Source organism: Tamandua tetradactyla, chromosome 2, assembly GCF_023851605.1.
Source record: "Tamandua tetradactyla isolate mTamTet1 chromosome 2, mTamTet1.pri, whole genome shotgun sequence".
NCBI lineage: Eukaryota > Metazoa > Chordata > Mammalia > Pilosa > Myrmecophagidae > Tamandua > Tamandua tetradactyla.
Window position 1 is genome coordinate 1,011,075 of NC_135328.1, and position 20,431 is coordinate 1,031,505.

Here is a 20,431-nt window from a genome sequence, read left to right on the forward strand (position 1 = left end):
TGAGAGCCAGCATGCGCACCTAGTGCCGCTCCTGGCACACTGCACGGCCTATTCTCAGTACGGCAGCTAAACTGATCTCGTAAAACCTCAGTGGGGTCGTGTCATTTCTCTGTTCAAAACCCTCGTAGTCACCCTATTTAAAATCTCAACCAGTACCCTCTTCCCTGTTTAATTTTTCTCCATAGGATTTATGAAGAAAATGCAACTAACACATTATATAATTTACTTATTTGTCTTGTTCACGTCTGCCTCCCCCCACTAGAATGTAAGCACCATGAAGGAATAGATATTTGTCTGCTTTTTCAAATGTTGTATCTCCAAAGTCTGCAGAGGTGCTCAATGAGTATTCATTGCATGAATACATGAGCCAGCATCAGGGGGAGGTGGCTGCCACCGCCACCACCATCATTTCACCTCTCAGAGCCTCAGCTGTTTCATCTGGAAAACAGGTTAGTAATTACGCTTTACCTTTCTCAGGGTTACAGTTAAGAGCATATAAATTAGGTGATAGTATTATGCACATGCAAGGAATGGAGTTAGTTATCCTGATCCCCAGATCACATTTATATCTCCAACTTCTTGCTGACCTTCAACATAACAGCTTTGTCCTCTTTCTAATCTCCAGAACGGTGGATCTGTTTTTGTTCTGTTTTGCTTTTAACTTTTTTTATTGTATAATATAACATATATCCAAAGCAAAGAAATAAAAAAGCAATAGTTTTCAACCTTCAACAAGTAGTTACAGGACAGATCCCCAAATCTGTCACGGGCTACCATATGATCCTACCAGATTTTTTCTTCCAGCTGCTCCAGAATATAGGAGGCCAGAAGGACTATTTTTTTTATCATCACAATCAACTTTTTAAAATTTTTTGTGAAAAATAACATATATAGAAAGAAGCAATAAATTTCAAAGCACAGCACCACAATTAGTTGTAGAACAGATTTCAGAGCTTGGTTTGGATTACAATCCCACAATTTCAGGTTTTTACTTCTAGCTGCTCTAAGATATTTGAGACTAAAAGAAATATCCACTTAATGATTCAGCAATCATATTCATTTGTTAAATCCTACTTTCTCTATATAACTCCACCATCACCTCTGATCCTTCTATCCTACTCTTTAGGGGTATTTGGGCTATGGCCATTCCAACTTTTTCATGTTGGAAGGGGCTGTCAGTAATACGGGGTAGGGGATGGAACTGTCTGATGTTCTGGAGAGGCTGGGCTAGGTTTCAGGACTTATCTGGTCCAGGGACCCATACGGAGGTTATAAGTTTCTGGAAAGTTACTCTAGTGCCTGGGACCCTTGTGGAATCTTATAAATTGTCCCAGGTGTTCTTTAAGATTGGCTGGAATGGTCCTGGTTGGGGGTTGGCAGGTTATGATAGGTAGCAAGGTCTACCTGAAGCTTGTGTAACAGCAACCTCCAGAGTAGCCTCTCGACTCTATTTGAACTCTCTCTTCCCCTGATACTTTATTAATTACACTTCTTTTCCCCCTTTTGGTCAGGATGGCATTGTTGATCCCACAGTGCCACGGTCGGACTCATCCCTGGGAGTCACAGATACGGGTTTTTTTAAAGCTAAATATGCATGATGACAATAACTTCAACCCTCAACCCAAATATGTTCTCTTTTTAGGATGCCTGCTCTAATGCCAACCACTAATTAAAATTACTAGTTCTAATATCAATTACACATTTTACTCACATCCCCTCGTCACATAGGGCTGAGTGAAGAATTATCTAGGACCATGCGGCTCAGACGTTGTAAAATCAGGCCTCCAAACACAGGAGCATCTTATCCTTAAAGAGCTGAAGCACTCCTTAGGATTCCACACGTAGCTGAACAAAACAAAAACAGATTTTTTTAAAACTGAAATGTCCTCCCCTCTGAACCTGCAACCTCAGAAAAATTAAACAATGACAGAACTATATTAAAAAGCTTTCCTCAGGTGATGTGACAGTGGCTCAGTGGCAGTATTCTTGCCTGCTGTGCCAGAGACCCATGTTCAATTCCCAGTGCCTGCCCAAGCAAAAAGAAAAAACAAACAAAAACAAAACAACAACAATAACATGCAGGAGACCTGGGTTCAATTCCCAGCCCATGCACTTTCCCAAAACAAAAACAAACAAGCAAACAAGAAATTCAACAAATGGTGCTGCAATAACAGGATACTCACATGGAAAAAGAATGAACTGTGACCCTGCCATACAGCATGTCAAAAAATCCACGCTTTTCTCCCCAAATCACTCCCAGATACATGGAGGCAACATTTTAAAAAACTTTTTTTTTCAGACCCCTCTAACCTTTCTGAGGACGTTAGTCCTTAGGTAGAGAACTAAGGACCACCCATAAAACAGGTTATGTCTGGAGTAAGCTATTAAGTTCACCGCCTTCTGTGATCTCACACCTCAAATACACCTTAGGGAATGTTCCAAGCCTCTCAGGAGACAAGGCGCAGAACAGGCTGAAAACAACACTACAACAGGATCCCACTATTTCATCATTTAAAGATTCAGATTTCTTTAGCAAACATATTACGATGAGGCAGATGGGGTAAAACGACAATTGGTGAAGCTGCTGTTTCTTGAGGGTTCCATACTCGCTATCCCTTTTCTACAAACACCCACACCTGACTATTAAGGTTTCAACAAAACTGAAGTCTTTGACACCACAACAGATACTTGTCAACTCACCCAAGAGGCCAATGATTCCTAATTCAATGCGTAAGAGAATCACCTAAAAGGCTTTCTAAATGGGAGTTTCTGGTTCAGTAGGTTTGGGAAAGGGCTAATAATCTGCCATCCTAACTAGTTTCCAGGGGATGCTGATTATTTGAGAACCTTTGCATCAGGTGAAGTCTGCACTTACCTACCAACAGGTATTCATATAGAGCTTACTGGTCCAGGGTTCAATTTAGCTGTCAAACTCTAAAAACCTTCCTTTTACAGTTCCTGAGCAAGTCTTCACAAAACCATGAGGTACTTTAAGAAGGCCCACTCCACCTACCAGATCTGGAAAGGGCCTCTGACTCCTGGGTGAGACTTTCCTAACAAAAGCCTGCTTTCAACCAAACACACCTTGCGGAGCTGGGCGGTGCCACGTGGGGGAAACCAACAAGAACAAGGCATGGGCCACGGGCTCCACAGGCCAGCCATTCTTCAGACACTGCACTGTTGTAGACACTATAATCTGGCTTCCAAACCAACAGACATTCATTATCTGAATATTCCTTTTAATAAATATATAGATAATAGGAATATACAATTATGTTTATCTTTAAATACATATTTTGACATATATTGCTAAAAATCTATTTCAATCAATACTTTCAGCCAGCTCAACATGAAAAACTTAAAACACTGAGTACAGCAGAGATTATTATTCATTTTACTATTTCTATTTATTTACAGATCAGGAAAGATAAGATTTTCTACCTCTTCAGTTCCTGAGCTATTTCTCATGTAAGAGAACTAGTTATTCTGTGAATCACACTTCAAGGGCTTGAGAAGGATGGACTTACTTACTACACAGGCAGGTGTGTGGCCCCTTGGACATCCCCAGAACTACACGGGGCCTTCCACGGGAAGGTACCTGGTACTCCCAGTTTACGTAGGGGATGGTGCCCATGCCCTAGCATCCCCTCCCTCCTGAGACTCTGTGGAAGGACGTTACGGAAATTTAAAAAGGAGTAAGACCATAAGAGCAAGGAGGAGGAGAGGGCCATCCGTGGACTCCATATGACCCCAGCTTCTAGAAGACAGAAGGCAGACGGAAGTGGAGGGGTCACTAAAGCTGAATGCAAGAAGTTACAGGCCAGGAATGACCACAAAGGGAGTACCACAAGGAAACCACAGGGAAGGGAAAAGATGGTCTTGTGGCAACACTTCCAAGAGATTCTCTGCCTGGCATCAGCTGATATGGAGGGTCAGAACTGGGTTAAAAACAAAAGGAACAGCCGTGCCAGGACACGCTCCCTTTCCACCTCCGCCAACCTTTCTGACCACGGCAACTGCTATCAGGCACTTACTTTCGAGCAAAACTCTGTATGCCTTCCTCCAGTGAAAATGAACAAACTGGCCAGGAAAATCAAAGGCCTTTAAGGTGCTGTTAGTACCCTGAGAAAACCCTTCCCCCTCCTGGCATGTGTAGCTGCCGCTAACCTGGGACCAAACATCCAAAGCAAAGCCTGCCAGCTGCCAACATTCCCTCATCTTCACAGGTCGTCCACTCGCCTTCCCGCGCTAGGCAGAGACCTGCGAGGGACAAAGACCTACCTGCAGACAGGACACAAATCCCGAAAGCCAGAACAGTCAACTCATTCCCTCCTTCTTAAATGTGAATGTATACTCAACCGTGACTAAAGAAAGGGAACCAGATGCATGAAAATAAAGATATTAAGAAACACAAACAACAGATCCTGGGAGAAAAAGGAATAGTTCAGAACATAGAAGAAACACTGAAAATCATTCTAATTGGATGATTTAAAGAGATCTGAAGAAATACTAAGGATAGTATGACATCAAAAAAGGTACTATTCAAAAGCTATAAAGCAATCTTAGAAGTTATATATATATATATATACGCTTGCTAAGATTAAAAAATTTCACTGAGGGAAGAGAAGAGAAAGTTGAAGTAATTCCTTAAAACACTATATAAAGGGAGAGAAAAATAAGAGAATCAGAAAGGAGAACAAGCATTTGTCCAATAAGAAATCCTGAAAGAGGAGGTAGGGAAAAACTCAGGAAATAAATTATCAAAGAAATAAAAGAAAATATCCCAAAACCAAAAAGAGAAAGACCACCACTTACCTAGTAAAATGGATGAAAAGAAGCACCTACGTACACATCCTTGTAAAATTTCAGAGCACTAAAAATAAAGATTCTATTACAAATTTCCAGATAAACAGAATCAGATGGCATCAGACTTTTCATGGGCAAAACTGATGCTAGATTACGACAAGGCAATACCTTCAATATTCTAAAAGACGCTATCAATTAAGTATGGCAACAGACTAAAGAAGTTACAAAACAAACCAAACGGAAACCAGCAAGGACAAGAAGACGCAAACAGCACAATCAGCACTGAGGTCTAACCGACATACACAGAGTACTTCACCCAACAACAGACACCAAGAAAGCATTCACCAAGACAGACCATACCCTGGGCCATCACACAAAGGGCAAAAGATTTAAAAGAATTAAGATCATAAAAAGCACATTCTCTAACCATAACAGAATCAATCTAGATATCATTAACAGAAAGACACTAGGACATTCCACACATTTAGAAATTAAACACACTTATAGATAATATGTGCATCAAAGAGGAAGACTAAAAGGAAATAACAAACTACATAAAATTCCATGAAAATGAAAATACAAGGTATCAAAATATGCTGGAGGCAGGGAATCAACTTTTGAAATGGCAGAGTGAGGGCCGATGTGAACTCATTCTCCCTCTAAAACAACAAAAGTATGGTCAAACCAACGAAAATCAAGCTTTTCAGAACTTAGGAAATTAATCAAAGCTAGAAAAAGAACTGAAAAGTTGTGTAGCAAGAAAAATCACTGAACCTCAAAGTTCAGTGAACTCCAAGTAGAATAAATTCAAAGGGATCCACAACCAAGGTACATGATGGACATATTATCAAATCAAACACAAAGAGAAAATCTTGAAAGTAGCAAGAAAAGAATAACCTATCACACAGAAATGATTTTCTGATGGCGTCTTGCCAGAAAAGATGGAAGTTAAAAGACCGTGAGGTGAAACTCTGCAAGTGAAATCATTGCCCTCCCTCCTACATGGGACACGACATCCAGGGGTGAAAGTCTTTCTGATGACGTGGGAGATGACTCCCAGGGATGAATCCAGACCTGACACCGTGGGATCAACAATTCTATCCTGACCAAAAGGGGGAAAAGAAGTGTAATTAATAAAGTATCAGTGGCAGAGAGAGTTCAAATAGAGTCGAGGCTACTGTGGAGGTTACTCTAATGCAAGCTTCAGTTAGACATTGCTACCTATCATAACCTGCCAACCCCCAACCAGGACTATTCCAGCCAATCCTAAAGAACACCTAGGGCAGCATATAAGATTCCGCAAGGGGTTCAGGTACTAGAGTAACTTTCCAGAAACCTACACCTCCAGATGGGTCCCTGGACCAGATAAGCCCTAAAATCTAGAGGGCCCAGCCTCTCCAGAACATCAGACAGTTTCATCTCCTTAACTCATATTAGTGACAGACCCTTCCAATATCAAAAATTTAGAATTGCCATAACCCAAACAACCCCAAAGAGAGGTACGGAAAGATCAAAGGTGATGGTGGAATTATACACAGAAGATAGGACTTAACAAGTGAATATGAATGCTGAATCATGAAATTGATATATTTTTTAGTCTCCAATATTCTAGAACAGCTAGAAGTAAAAACCTGAAATTATAACCCATGCCAATTTCAAAGTCTGAAATATGTTCTACAACTAATTATGGTGCTGTGCTTTGAAAAATATATTTTTTGTATATATGTTATTTTTCACAAAAAAAAGAAGGAAAAAAGTCAATTGTGCTGATAAAGTATTTAAGCCCTCTAGCCTCCTGTATCCTGGAGCAGCCAGAAGGAAAAATCTGAGAGTATTGTATGGTAGCCCGTGACAACCTCTGGGATCTGTCCTGTAACCACTTGTTGAAGAGTGCTTTGAAAATGATTGCTCTTTTATTTCTTTGCTTTGTATATATGTTATACTATACAATAAAAAAAAGTTAAAAAAAAGACAGTAAGGTGAAATCTTCAAAGTGTCTAAGGCAACAGATGGTCAACCAAGAATTCTATATCCAGATAAACTCTTTTTCAAAAAGGAAGGAGAAATTAAGACATCTCCAGATAAACAAGATCTGAGAGAATTTGTTGGTTAGCAGATCTGCCCTACAGTAAACAGGATGAAATGAGAGGACATTAGATGGTAACTCAAATCTGCAAGAGAAATAAAGAGCACCAATAAAGGTAACTACACAGATATGATGAAAATCTGTATACATGTATTTTTATGTAACTATTCTTTACCTAACTACTTTTAAAGTTACATGTAAAAAGAAATAATTATAAAAATGAGTTGATGAGCTAATGTGTATTGCATGACAATAATAGCATAAAGGAAGAAGAGGGAACAGAGGTATACTGGAGAAAATGTTTGTATGCTACTGACATATTTCTAAACGTGCATGTGCAGATCTAACCACAGAGCATCAAAATACATAAGACAAGAAGGGATACAACTGAAAGGAGAAATGACAAGTTCACTATTACAGTTAGAGGCTTCAACCCCATCTCTTGGGAACTGGAGCTGAGGCAGGCAGAAATTCAGCAATGACAGAGAAGATATGGACAGTACCAGCAATCGGGCTGATGCACTCAACACCATGGGACGCTTCATCCACCACAGAAGAGAGAGACCACCACATTCTGGGGTATAAAACACACTAACAAATGTAAAAGAAAAGAAACCATGCACAGTTATCGCTCAGAGCACAAAAGAATTAAATCAGAAGTCAATAACAAAAGGACAGCTAGACAATTCCAAATATTTGGAAATTAAACAACATACTTCTAAATAACACATGGGTTAAAGAAGTCCAAGAGAAATCTAAAAATACTTTGAACTGAATAAAAACTTTTAAATGCCAAAACAATTTACAGTATGCAGCTAACATAGTGCTCGAGAGACATTTATAGTATTAAATGCACATATTAGAAAAGAAGAAAGTTCTAAATCAATAACCCATGCTTCCCACCTTAGGAAACCAGAGAAAGAATACAGACCAATATCTCTCAGGAACTTGAAGGCAAACATGAGGAAATCGGACCCAGCAATATATAACAAGGATTAATATGCCATGATCAAGTGGGCTTTATCCCAGCAATGCAAGATTCAACATTTGTAAGTCAATTGATGCAATTCATATTAATAAACTAAATGAGGAAAATCACAATTAAATTAATATGTGCAGCAAAAACATGTGACAAAGTGCAACCATTCATGATAACATCTCTCAGAAAACCAGAAATAGAAGAGAACTTTTTTAACGCAATAAAGACTATTTTTAAAAGTCAAAGCTAACATCAAACTCAACAGCAAGAGACTGAAGTCCTTCCTAAGATCAGCAACAAGGAAAGCATGTCATCTCTTACTACTTCTACACAACACTGTATTGGAAGTTCTAGCTAATACAATAAGAGAAGAAAAAGAAATGAAGTACAGATTGGGAAGGAAGGAATACACCTGTATTTACTCACGAATGACACGACTGTCTATGCAGAAAACTCCAAAACATCTGCCAGAAAACTCCTGGACACAGTAAGTGCAATTAACAAGGTCACAGTACACAAAGTCAACACACGAAAGTCAAGTGTTTTCCTGTATACCAGCAATAAACACTTGGAATTTGAAGTTTAAAAAAACACCATTTATTCGATTCCCAGTGCCGGCCCACACATAAATAAATAAATAAATAAATAAATAAATAAATAAATAAATAAATAAATAAATAAATAAATAAATAAATAAATAAATACTTTTTACCACAAAAGATGAAGTACATAGGTCTGAATCTAAAAACTATGTCAAAAATCTAAATAAATGGAGAGATATTCTGAGTTCATTAATCAGAAACTCAACTTAGCAAAATGTCAATTCTCACCAAATCTACACTTTAATGCAATTCCTATGAAAATCCCAGCCAGGTTTTTTCTTAGACATAGACTAGCTTTTTAAAAAACTTATATAAAAGAGGAAAGGTATTAGAATAGGTAACTCAATTCTAGAAAAGGAGAACAGAGTTGGAGGATTCACATTACTCTATTTCAAGACTTACTACAAAGCTACAGGAATAAACATAGGGGGCATTGGTGAAAGAAGAGACGTATCAATCAGTGGAAGAGAATACAGGGCTTGGAAACAGACCCATAAAAATAAGTCAGCCTATTTCTGAGAAAAGCGTACAGACAACTGAATGGAGAAAGAGGAGTATTTTCAACCAATAATGCCAGAACCACTGGAAGCCCACAATCAATAAATTGGACCTCATACCTTACAGTAAAAATTAACTCAAAATGGATCATAGGGTAGGCCATGGGGGCTCAGCAGGCAGAACTCTCGCCTGCCATGCCAGAGACCCAGGTTCAATTCCCAGTGCCTGCCCATGCAAAAAGAAAGGATCGTGGCCCTTGGTGTAAAATACAAAACCACAAAACGTTCAGAAGAAACATAGACAAAATCTGCATCACTTTGGGTTTAGTGAGGAGTGTTTAGACACAACACCAAAAGCACAATTCATGAAAAAAGGAATTGCTAAGTTCACCCTCATTAAAATAAAAAGAGTTATACTCTGAGAAAGGCACAGTTAAGAGAATGAAAAACCAAGCACAGACTAGGAGAAAATATTTGCATATCACATATCTGATAAAAGATGTGTATTCAAAATATATAAAAGAAACTTTTAAGACTCAACAAAAAGAAAACAAACAACCCATTTTAAAAATGGGTCAAAGATCTGAACAGACATCTCACCCAAATGATATACATATGGCAAATAAGCCTTTGAAAAGAAGATATAGAGAAATGCAAATTAAAACCAGTGATTTACCATTATGTAGCTATTAGAATAGCTAAAATCCAAAAACAAAAACAAAAGCAGAAACAAACCAACAAAATCCAAAAGACCAACATATCAACTGCTGGCAAGGATGGAGAGCAAAAGGAACTCTCCTTCTTTGGTGCTGGGAATGCAAAATGGTATGGCCACTTTAGGAGAAGGTTTGGCAGTTTCTCATAGGACCAAACATAGACCTACTAACTAATCTAGAAATTGTTCCTAAATATTTACTCAATTGATTTGTTAAGTTGAAATCTCAGGTCCACACAAAAACCTGCACACAAATGTTATAAAGCCGCTTTAATCATAATTGCACAAAACTGGAACCAAGATACAATCCATACCATGAATATTACTTGTGATCAAAAGGAAAGAGCTATTAATTTATGTACCAAGATGGAGGAATCTTAAATGCATTATGCTAAGTGAAAGAATCCAGTGTGAGAAGGCTACATATGGTGTAATTCTATTATGACTCTCGACAAACTATGGAGGGTTCAACCACATTATATAATCAGTGGCTCACAATATCATCACATAGTTGTATATTTTTCACATGATCATTTTTAGAACACTTGCATCACTCCAGGAAAAGAAATAAAAAGAAAGAAGAACTCATACATCCCACTGACCACTAGTACTTCAATCTATCCAATTGTTACCCTTTATCCCCTCCCATTATTTATTTATTCATTATCCTCTTTTTTCTAACTCATCTGTCAATACTCTGTATAAAAGGGGCACCAGACACATTTTCACAATCACACAGTCACACTGTAAAAGCTATATAGTTATACAGTCATCTTCAAGAATCAAGGCTACAGTTTCAGCCACAAACTAAACTAAACCACAAAATATGTATAATGCATAAGAATAACCTCCAGGATAACCTCTTGACTCTGTTTGAAATCTCTCAACCACTGAAACTTTATTTTGTCTCATATCTCTCTTCCCCCTTTTTGTCAAGAAGGTTTTCTCAATCCCATGATGCTGGGTCCCAGCTCATCCTGGGATTTATGCCCCATGTTTCCAGGGAGATTTACACCCCTGGGAGTCATGTCCTATGCAGGGAAGAGGGCAGTGAGTTCATCTGCCGAGCTGGCTTAGAGAGAGAGAGAGGCCACATCTGAGCAACAAAAGAGGTTCTTTGGGGTTGACTCTTAGGCATAATTATAGACTTAGCTTCTCCTTTGCAGGAATAAGTTTCATAGAGGCAAACCCCAAGATTGAGGACTAGGTTATTGAATTTGTTGTCCCCACTGCTTGCAAGAATATCAGGAATTCCCCAGATGGGGAAGTTGAATATTTCCTCCTTTCTCCCCAGTGCCCCAAGAGGACTTTGCAAATACTTTTTTAACTCTCTGCCCAAATTACTCTGGGATATATCAGGGCAGAGTGATGATTTTTTTAAGGTCACAGAACAATTCTGTGTACTACTGTAGTGATGGACCATTGACACTATTCTTTTCGCAAAACCAAGGAACTTTAGAGCACAAAGAATGAACCTTAATGTGTCAAATCTTAAAATATCAACTAGGATGGCAGAGGATGCCAGCATGGAATGCAGATGTGACACAAGAATCTACCTGTATTACAAAAGTATGGCATAACCTCACTGAAGGGGATGGGAAAAGGGTGTGGGGTAACTCTGGAAATGACCGAAAACTGTAGGGCCAAGACAAAAAGAACCCTACTTCGATGGGTAAAGCTGTTCCATGCCGTTCACGTACACTGGAACTGAAATACGAAAAGCAATGGGAACGGTGCAGCCAGGCCTCTCACTGTCTGACTGGAAGGGGACAGCTAGAAGCATGTGTGGTACTGACCTAGAGTCTGAGACAACAGAGTGAACTTTTAATTAGCTTAATATTACATTGATGAACAGAAATAGAAATACTTTTATGTGCACACAGAGTTTTTATGCACACACGTGCTTGTGGGCTCTGTCTGCAAAGAGGGCCTAGGAACAACCAGCAGATTTGGTTTTGAATATCATGCTCCAATAAAAGGAACCAAGACTCACTGGAGAAGCCACTGACCTTAAGCTGGGCTAGGAAATAAAGAGAGGAGCCTGGAGCATCTCACACTGCTGGAAAGCAGGGAAGTGCTCAAAACACAAACCGATGGGGTTCTGGCAAAGGGATACTGAAGGCAACCAAAAGCCCAACGGCAAAAGCTGGAACAATTTCAGCAACAAAACAAACAATGTAGTATTCAATTATAACTGGCCAGCAATATAAAACCACGACATACTCACTAATAATGTAATGAAGTTATTTTTGATAGTTTTCCAACCAAGCCATTTAAACTCTATCATTGTACTGGTATAATTTTTTTCAAAGGAGGAGGACAAAAGTGTACCAGGAAAACCGCTGAAAGGGGGTACAACAAACTGCAGCATGTTCAGAGGGAAGGGACAGGGATGGTCAGGGACTCCCGTGAACAACAGACCAATCCACTCCCATGTGAGCCCCCGAGGCACGGAGAACTATGCGAGCCGTGGGGTGACAGAGATGAACAAAATAGCCCCTGACCTTTCTGGTAGAGAGGATGAAAGAACATGGAGAGGGTCTGGCAGGGGGTGCCATGGCAAATGAAGCCAAATACTGTGAAGAATGCTGTGTGGAGAAGGGGTGAGGTCTGTCCAGGATGGCTGGGATGGACCGAGGGAAGGCGGGTCCTGTGACAGGTTCAGCATCCCACACTCAGCGAGAGCCAAGACCTATGGGGCTCTCCGCCCAAAGGCCCCGCACAAGAGGTGGCACACTCTCACACCCACGCCCCGCGCTGTCCGTGCCACAAGAGTATTTTACTTCCATTCTCTACTGTCATAAACACCTAGGAAAGTTATTTTTTGGAAAAGTTTAAAATTTTAGAAGTCCTAAACCTAATATGAAAGAAAAAGTGAAATTTTATCCCTGCCTTCACTAATTTGAGGAATTCTGAACTATGATTCGGCTATAAAAGCTAAAAGTGTAATTATTCTATAAACTCCTTACAGCAATTTAAACCACTAGAGCCATTCACACTTTTAAAAAAATCCACAAATAATTAACAGAGCTGTTTTCCCTGTTTTTTGTTTTTTTTCTTGGCATGGGCAGGCACCCGGAATTGAACCCGGGTCTCCAGCACAGCAGGCAAGAACTCCGCCACTGAGCCACCATTGCCCGCCCTGTTTTGAAATATCAAATCCTTTGTGTCAGAAGAGAAAAGTTATCTAAATGAGAAAACTTTTCTTGTATGCACCAGGGAACATGCACAACTAATCGCAGAGAGGAGAAAACCTCCTGTGGCCTTTATATCAGGTCTGTTTTCAGTGAGCTTTTGCCCAAAGGAAAGAGAACATTGAACTACAGTTAGTTTATTCCGCACAGAAGTTTACTGGAAAAACCAGGGCAGGCCAATAAACTTGAAAATACTGGAATCTGAGTTTTACTTGGAATTCTGCATAATACCAAGATAGAGTGGAAATAATAGAAAGGATTTTGTGCAATGACTGAAAGGTAAAATGCTGTTAAGTTTCAAAGATAAATAATTTCAACCCAAATAGCACTCTGCTTGACTATATACTTTGGAACTCAGAAACTTGAGGATTTTCAGAATTGAAGTCTAAACTTTCAAGGAGGTGAGCTCCTGGGACAGCACTATCGCTCTCTCTTAGCTAGCTCTAGACATGGCAGCTCTTTAATGTACTTTAAAAAGCAAATACATACTACTAAGGAAAAAAGTTACTTATAATTGCTTTGTCATAATTGTTTAAGTATTCTAGAGCTATTTACATATGATTTAATGGAATTTCATTCCATTCCATTGTTTACACAATGATAACTCAAAGATGACTGCAAAGGTAAAAGGAAAATAAAAGTGTATTCCACAAAAAAATTAATTTAAGACATTATCAAGAAAGTGAAAAGACAACCTAGAGAATGGGAGAAAGTTGTAAATCATAGATCTGGTAAGTGTTCAATATCCAGAACATATGAAGAACTCCTATAACTCAACAACAAAAAGACAAAGAACTCAATTAAAAAATGGGTAAAGCTTTTTAGTCTATGCTGCATTGGAACGGCTGGAGGGAAGCACCTGAAATGACTGAGCTGTGTTCCAGGAGCCTTGATTCTAGATGACTGTATAAAGATACAACTTTTCAATGTGACTGTGTGATTGTGAAAACCTTGTGTCTGACACTCCTATTATCTAGAGTATGGCTAAGTAAAAAAAAAAATATGACTAAAAAATAAACAAATAATAGGGAGGATAAGGGGTAAAATAAATTGGGTCGATGGAAATACTAGTAGTCAATGAGAGGGAGGGTAAGGGGTATAGGATGTGTGAGTTTTTTCTTTCTTTCTTTTTCTGGAGTGATGCAAATGTTCTAAAAATGATCACGGTGATGAACATACAACTGTGATGAAATTGTGTGTCAATAAAAATATTTCTTTAAAAATGAGCAAAGTACTTGAATAGTGATTTTTCTAAAGAAAATATATAAATGGTGAATAAGCACATGAAAAAATGTTCAACATCACTGGTGAGGAGGGAAAAGAAAATTAAACCCACAACAAGATACCAGTTCACATTCACTAGGATGGTCATTATTTACTTACTTACATTGTGAGCTGTATGGTGGGGTCACATCTCATTCTTTTTCCACGTGAGTATCCCATTTGTTGAATTTTGCAGCACCACTTGTTGAATTTTCGTTTGTTCTTTCTTTCTTTCTTTGCATGTTCATTTGTTTTTGGGAACTGCATGGGCCAGGAATAGAACCCTGGTCTCCTGCATGGCAGGTGAGAATTCTACCACAGAACTACCCCTGCACTCCCAGGTGCCCATTATTTTTAAAACAGAAAATAATAAGTGTTGACAATGATGCAGAGAAGACAGTTTGGCAATTCCTCAAAAAGTTAAAGAGAATTACTATATGACCCAGCAATTTAAATTGAATAGTGACTTTACTAAAGAAAATATACAAATGGAGAATAAGCACATGAAAAAATGTTCAACATCACTGGTGAGTAGGGAAAAGAATTTAAAACCAGGACTCAAACAGATACTTGTACACCAATGTTCATAGAAGCAGTATTCACAGCAGCAAAAAGGTAGATACAAACCAAATGTCCATCAACATCTGAACAGATGAACAAACTGTGGTATATACACATAATGGAATATGTCAGCCCTAAGAGAGAAAGAAGTTCTGCACAGGCTACGACATGCATGAACTTTGAAAACATTATACTAAGTGAAATAAGTCAGACAAAGAGGGACAAATACTGTATGATTCTGCTTATATGGAATACACAGAATAACCAAATTCATCGAGACAGAAAGGAGATTAGCAGCTTCCACAGCGGCCAGGAGGAGAGTGGAACGGGAGGGCTTAGCAGGCGGAGCTCCTGTCTGGGGCGATGGAGCATCTTGGCATGGGTGCTGGGGACGGTGGCACGACCCTGTGAGTGTCATCAATGCCACTGAAGCACGCACTTAAAGATATAAAAATCTGCTGTGCTTATACACAGGGTGGATAAAAGAAACCTGAGCTCAAAATAGGAATAAGCCCGTCCATTCATGGAATAAGTGCAAACCAAACCTCTGATGTACACATACTCAGTTCAAATAAGAGCACTCACAGGAGAGCTGTCACTCTACATGACCATTATGAACAGAGGCTACCAAAGAGTAGGAAAAAGAAAGGTAAATCAGATTAGTAAACTAATGGAACGTTAATTGTGGTATGATTCTAAGTGTTTTTTTCTTTTTGGTTTACGGGTATTTTCTAAACTCTTTTTATTCAATGTTTTATAGGACTAAAAATGTTAGTTTCCAAACACTTTAGTTTCACTGATTGCTATTATATACCCTGTTAGGTGTTTTACTATCATGCCACATTTAAAAATACATTCCTAACACTGTTTTCAATATCTGATATAATCTGTGGCCTGAAGCATTTGTATACAATTTCTTACAGACCATAAAGACAAAGATATTGAGTATTTCAAAAACAGGGACAATTTAATAGTCAAATAGATTTGTGTAGTAGCAGATTACAACAAAATTGCTAGAAAATTTGAGACCATATACAAAAGGAGAAGTGGAATTCAAAAATCGGGCCATTTTCTTTGAATTTAAAAATGTTAAGCTACAAAATCTATTACTCAAGTTTAAACATTTTCTTCAGGTGCCTTTCCTTCCTCTACAATTCCGAGGAAAAATTCTAGTATATGATCTTATTTACCCATATTACTATAAATTCTCAACTCCACTCTTGTTGCTTTGCCAATAGCAGCAATTAAGTAAAAAATAAAAATCATAAAAAATTGGCTGGGAAGGTTTAATTTATTTACCATGTGCTGTTAGATTAAAAAGTACATGCTACAAAACATAACATAGAGAATGATCTTATTTTCACAAAACAAATACATATATATAATATGGACACAGAAAAAGACTGGAAGAAAAAATGTTATTTTAAAAAGACAATATGCATTATACCATAACTATCTTGGCAAACAGAGTTGCGAACAGAATAAAATGAAAAATACAGTTACTACACTAACAGGTCATTTTAAGTCGCTAAAATAAAACATTCAGGAAAACAGAGAAAATGCAAATTCTCTAGAACCTTTTCCACCTAGAGTTGAATGTCTTTAAGGTATAAAGAAAAGAAAGATATCAAGAAAATTGACGTTGAAAGGCATTATTCTAAAGGAGAAGACATTTCCACTAGTAGCTCTTCCTAAAAATACAGGTATTTGCCCCTGAATCCTATAATAAATCCAGTTAGCCATCACAATGCCTGCAAAATAAGAAATGCTTGACATTTTTGATGAAACAGTCCTGAGTGCATGCACAGGGCTGAGCAACTTTACTTCTGCATTTATTGAAGGATGGAATGCTCCGGTGCCAGCTGGGACAAACGGAGCAGTCTGAGTTTTGCAGGCAGACATGGCTACTCGAGATCAAACACAGGCCTGTCTCTCTGGGTCACTGTGGTGCCTCCTCCTAACCAGTCTCTACGTGGCCGGAGCAAGCACCGCAGCACTCAGGAAAGTCTGACCCAAAGACCACGCCTTTATCAGGACAGAAAGAGCACTTGGGACACGTCCCTTCACAGCTGCGAGAATCAGGCAAGGTGATGGTCTCGTGCAAGAACCCACCACTCAAAAGGTTGCCGATTAAAATCCACGGTTTACCACCCACGAGGAAAATGTTACGTTTGAATCCACGAAAAGAGTGATCTGTCCAAACACTTCATTAACTAGGTGGCCCAGAAAACAGGCACAAACTGAGAAAACCCTACAGCAGAATCCTTATGAATATTTTAAAATAAATTACTTTTTTCATACAGGTGTTAAGAAGGCAGTTTCACATTTTCCTCACTGCAAGTAGTCACTTGCAAAATTCACAACTTCATTAAAAATCTAATCTGTTTAATTTGTTGTGACCAGATGGTTGACTATTTGATCAACTAGGAAAATTAAAATATGTAATTTCTAAAATATTACTCAGTTAGGGTCAGGCTAGTATAGAAGGAAGATCATACAAAAAAAAAGAGAAAAGAAAAAGGCAGAGCAAAACTTGCTCAAAGTGGGCGCTGTCCCACAGTGCGAGTGCTGGCGCATGAGCCCGCTGCCCCAGCCAGGGCCCTTCCCACCTGCAGGGCACCTGTCTGGAGGAGCAGACAGGGAGTGGACAGGTCACCCAAAAGAGGAGCAAATGATGTCTGCTGGGAAAGGGAGCCCGTGGGGGAGTGGACAGGCCACCCAAAGGAGCAAACGGATCTCTGCTGCGAAAGGGAACCCGGAGTCCCCGGGGCGAGCTGCGTCAGGACACTGGGATTGGGTGGGAGACTAGAGCGGTGGTGCTCAGTGGCCCCTGACCACCCGCACGGACAGCACCCGCAGAGTTCGCTCAAACGCAGTTCCTCAGGCTCTGCAGCAGAAACCAGACCCACGGTGGGCTCCGGGGAGGCGGCTGCATCTGCGCGAGACCACGAGGCTGACTGGTGTGTACCGGGCCCGGGCCCCGCTGGCTGGAGGCGGGAGCAGCAGGGCGGGGGATGGTTCCGGGCCACACGGACTGGGTCAGGTCCCTGAAGAGCTGGGCGGACTGGACAGGTCACCCTGAGCTCCTGAGTCTGTTTCCCTTCCTATCGAATGGAGGCGGAGCGACACTCGAGCGCGCGTCCGAGCGAGCGCGGGCTCACCGCCTCCCCCCGGCTCCGCCTGGGGACCCTCCGCCGCGCTGGGGTCCGGCGGGGTCGGCAGCTCCCGCCGCAACGCACGCGAGGGGCGGCCGGGGGGCGCGGTCCCCACAGCCGGGGCCTCCCGCGGGACCCCCGCCCACCCCGCGCCCCTTCCCATTCCCGCCCGCGGCCCTCGGGTCGGGGTGTGCCTTCCCCTCAGCTGAGGGCGCGCGCGGGGGTCCCCAGCGCCTCCTCCCGCCCGTTCCGGGCCGCACGGCCCCCGCCCACCACTCGCAGCCCGGGCCAGACGGCCGCTCCACCCCAGCCGGCCGCCACGGCGCGCCCGCCCCCGGATCACCGCCCCCGGGGCCCGCGCCCACTCACCGCCGAGGCCCGCACTCCGCGACCCCGCCCCGCGGGCAGCTCAGGCCGCGCCCCCGCCAGTCGGACCCAGCCCCCGCACGTGACCCGCGCTGGCCAATAGCAGCCCGAGGCGGTGCCACGTGACGCGCCCGCCGCTCCCGGAGCCTTCAAAGCCCGCGCGACGCCGCGGGGTCGCTGAGGGCGTCAAGGGTCCGCTGAGGGGGGTCGGGGTGCCGCTGAGGCGGGGCGCGGAGCCGCTGAGTGGGTCGGGGGCCGCTGGGGGGACGGGGCTCTGGAGGTGCGGAGAGGAGTGGGAGGGAGGAGCGCGGTGGAGCGCCGTTGATAGAGCCCGCCTCTGGGCGCGTCTCCCAGCGCGGAGATCCTGCCCCTGCCGCGGGTTCCTTCGTCCCTGCCCGCCCCCGCCCGGCCCCGCCCGGCCCCGCCCCTCCTCCCCTCCTTCCCCCTCCCCTCCTTCCCCCCTTCCCCCTCCCCCCCCCAGTTGCCTTGTGGTTCCAGCTCTGGATGCTCTGGAGAAACCCAAAATACGAGGGACTGAGCCGGGACCATGCTTAGCCCACACTTGCTCTCTTAACACATTAGCTGCCTGGGTTCACGTGCGTGAACAGAAACTACAATTTCACACGGAAAACCTTTAAGTTTGTTATTTTTCCCTCCACCATTGTTGTGACCAGATGGTTGACTATTTGATCAACTAGGAAAATTAAAATATGTAATTTCTAAAATATTACTCAGTTAGGGTCAGGCTAGTATAGAAGGAAGATCATACAAAAAAAAGAGAAAAGAAACAGGCAGAGCAAAACTTCCTCAAAGTGGGCGCTGTCCCACAGTGCAAGTGCTGGCGCATGAGCCCGCTGCCCCAGCCAGGGCCCTTCCCACCTGCAGGGCACCTGTCTGGAGGAGCAGACAGGGAGTGAACAGGTCACCCAAAAGAGGAGCAAATGATGTCTGCTGGGAAAGGGAACCCGTGGGGGAGTGGACAGGCCACCCAAAGGAGCAAACGGATCTCTGCTGCGAACCCAGGGACCAGCCTCTTTCAGCCTTTCTTTGCTGTCATCCCTACCGTCTGGCTTCCATCCACAGATTTGCCTCATGGCCCAAAATGGTGGTTGGAGCCCCAGCCATCATGTCCTTATTTTAGAAGGACTTTTCAGAAGCTGCTGGGACAACATCTGCATCTTCTAGATCGGAACCTAGTAGCATGGATTCACCTCTGCGAGGCATACGGTTGCCACAAATAAAATCGTCTTCCCAAAATGAAGGGAAGAATGCATTTGGATAAGCAACTACCAGTCTCTACTTCCCAGTTTTCCAGAAGTGCAAGTCGATACCTCCTACAGCTCAGTGGAAACAAGGCTGTCTTGGTCTTGTTACAAGTTACCTCCATACCCTGCGGTAGACTCTGCTAGATGCTTTGCGTCAATTTTCCTATTTAATTCTCAACTACTTGGCAAGGCAGGCATTACTATCCCATGATGCAGATAAATATTGGAAAATTTAAATGCTGATAATTTTACAATACGAAGGACTTTTTAGAGAACCGGATGGTCTGGTATAAGCTGGCTGTAGGAACACACAGGCCTAAAGGATATAATTTTGTATATAGCGTCAACAACAGTCACCCTGTGTATAGCTGATAGGAATCAACAAGATGAGGATAAGGCATCACCCTATAGCTCAAGAACAGGCTCCAAATACACCAATGCAAAAAAAACTCATGTCAAAACACCAATATGGTGAAGTTGTAAAGACAAATCTTTTTAATTAATGGTGTTGCACCCCCGGCACTGGGGCACAGCCGTCAGCTCAGCGGCTTCCAAAACACGACATGACACCAGAGGTCATGCTCGAATCATCTTACTCTGCTGTGCAAAGCTTTGTGGGTGGCAAGTCGGGACCAAGGAGGTGCTGACAGCTGCGGGCTTCATACGCAGCGGGATGCGGAGACGTTCGCGTGAGGCACCATGGGCCAGTCTCGGTTAAGTTGGAAACAATAACTGCAGTCGGGGCCAGCTGCAGACGTTTGTTATTCATTTATTGACCTTTACGCTGCACGTATGAGGGACTTTCCGGCTGGTGCAAGGGACTGCCTCACTCGGTCAGTGGCTGCCGGCTGGCCGTGGCGTGCTCTGATGGCCTGCTGCAGCTCCACAGTCCCCCTCCCCCTCAGGAGGCACAGGCAGCTTCTATTTTGCTCGGGTAGCCGT

At 42.1% G+C, this 20,431-nt stretch overlaps 1 protein-coding gene across 5 annotated transcripts in view; it reads right to left on the minus strand.

The window, feature by feature from the left end:
- Positions 1–18,290, minus strand: part of PTPDC1 (protein tyrosine phosphatase domain containing 1) — a 56,822-nt gene extending 38,532 nt beyond the window's left edge. For 3 of the 5 annotated variants that reach the window (XM_077138654.1, XM_077138650.1, XM_077138652.1), the window contains exons 1-2: positions 18,228–18,290; positions 1,712–1,845 (exon numbers count right to left, since the gene is read on the minus strand). The gene's annotated coding sequence lies outside the window, so the exon portion shown is untranslated. Of the gene's footprint in view, positions 1–1,711; positions 1,846–14,266; positions 15,936–18,227 lie in introns of those variants that run through there. The other 2 variants (XM_077138651.1, XM_077138653.1) reach the window with 2 other exon arrangements.
- Positions 18,291–20,431: the final 2,141 nt, after the last annotated feature.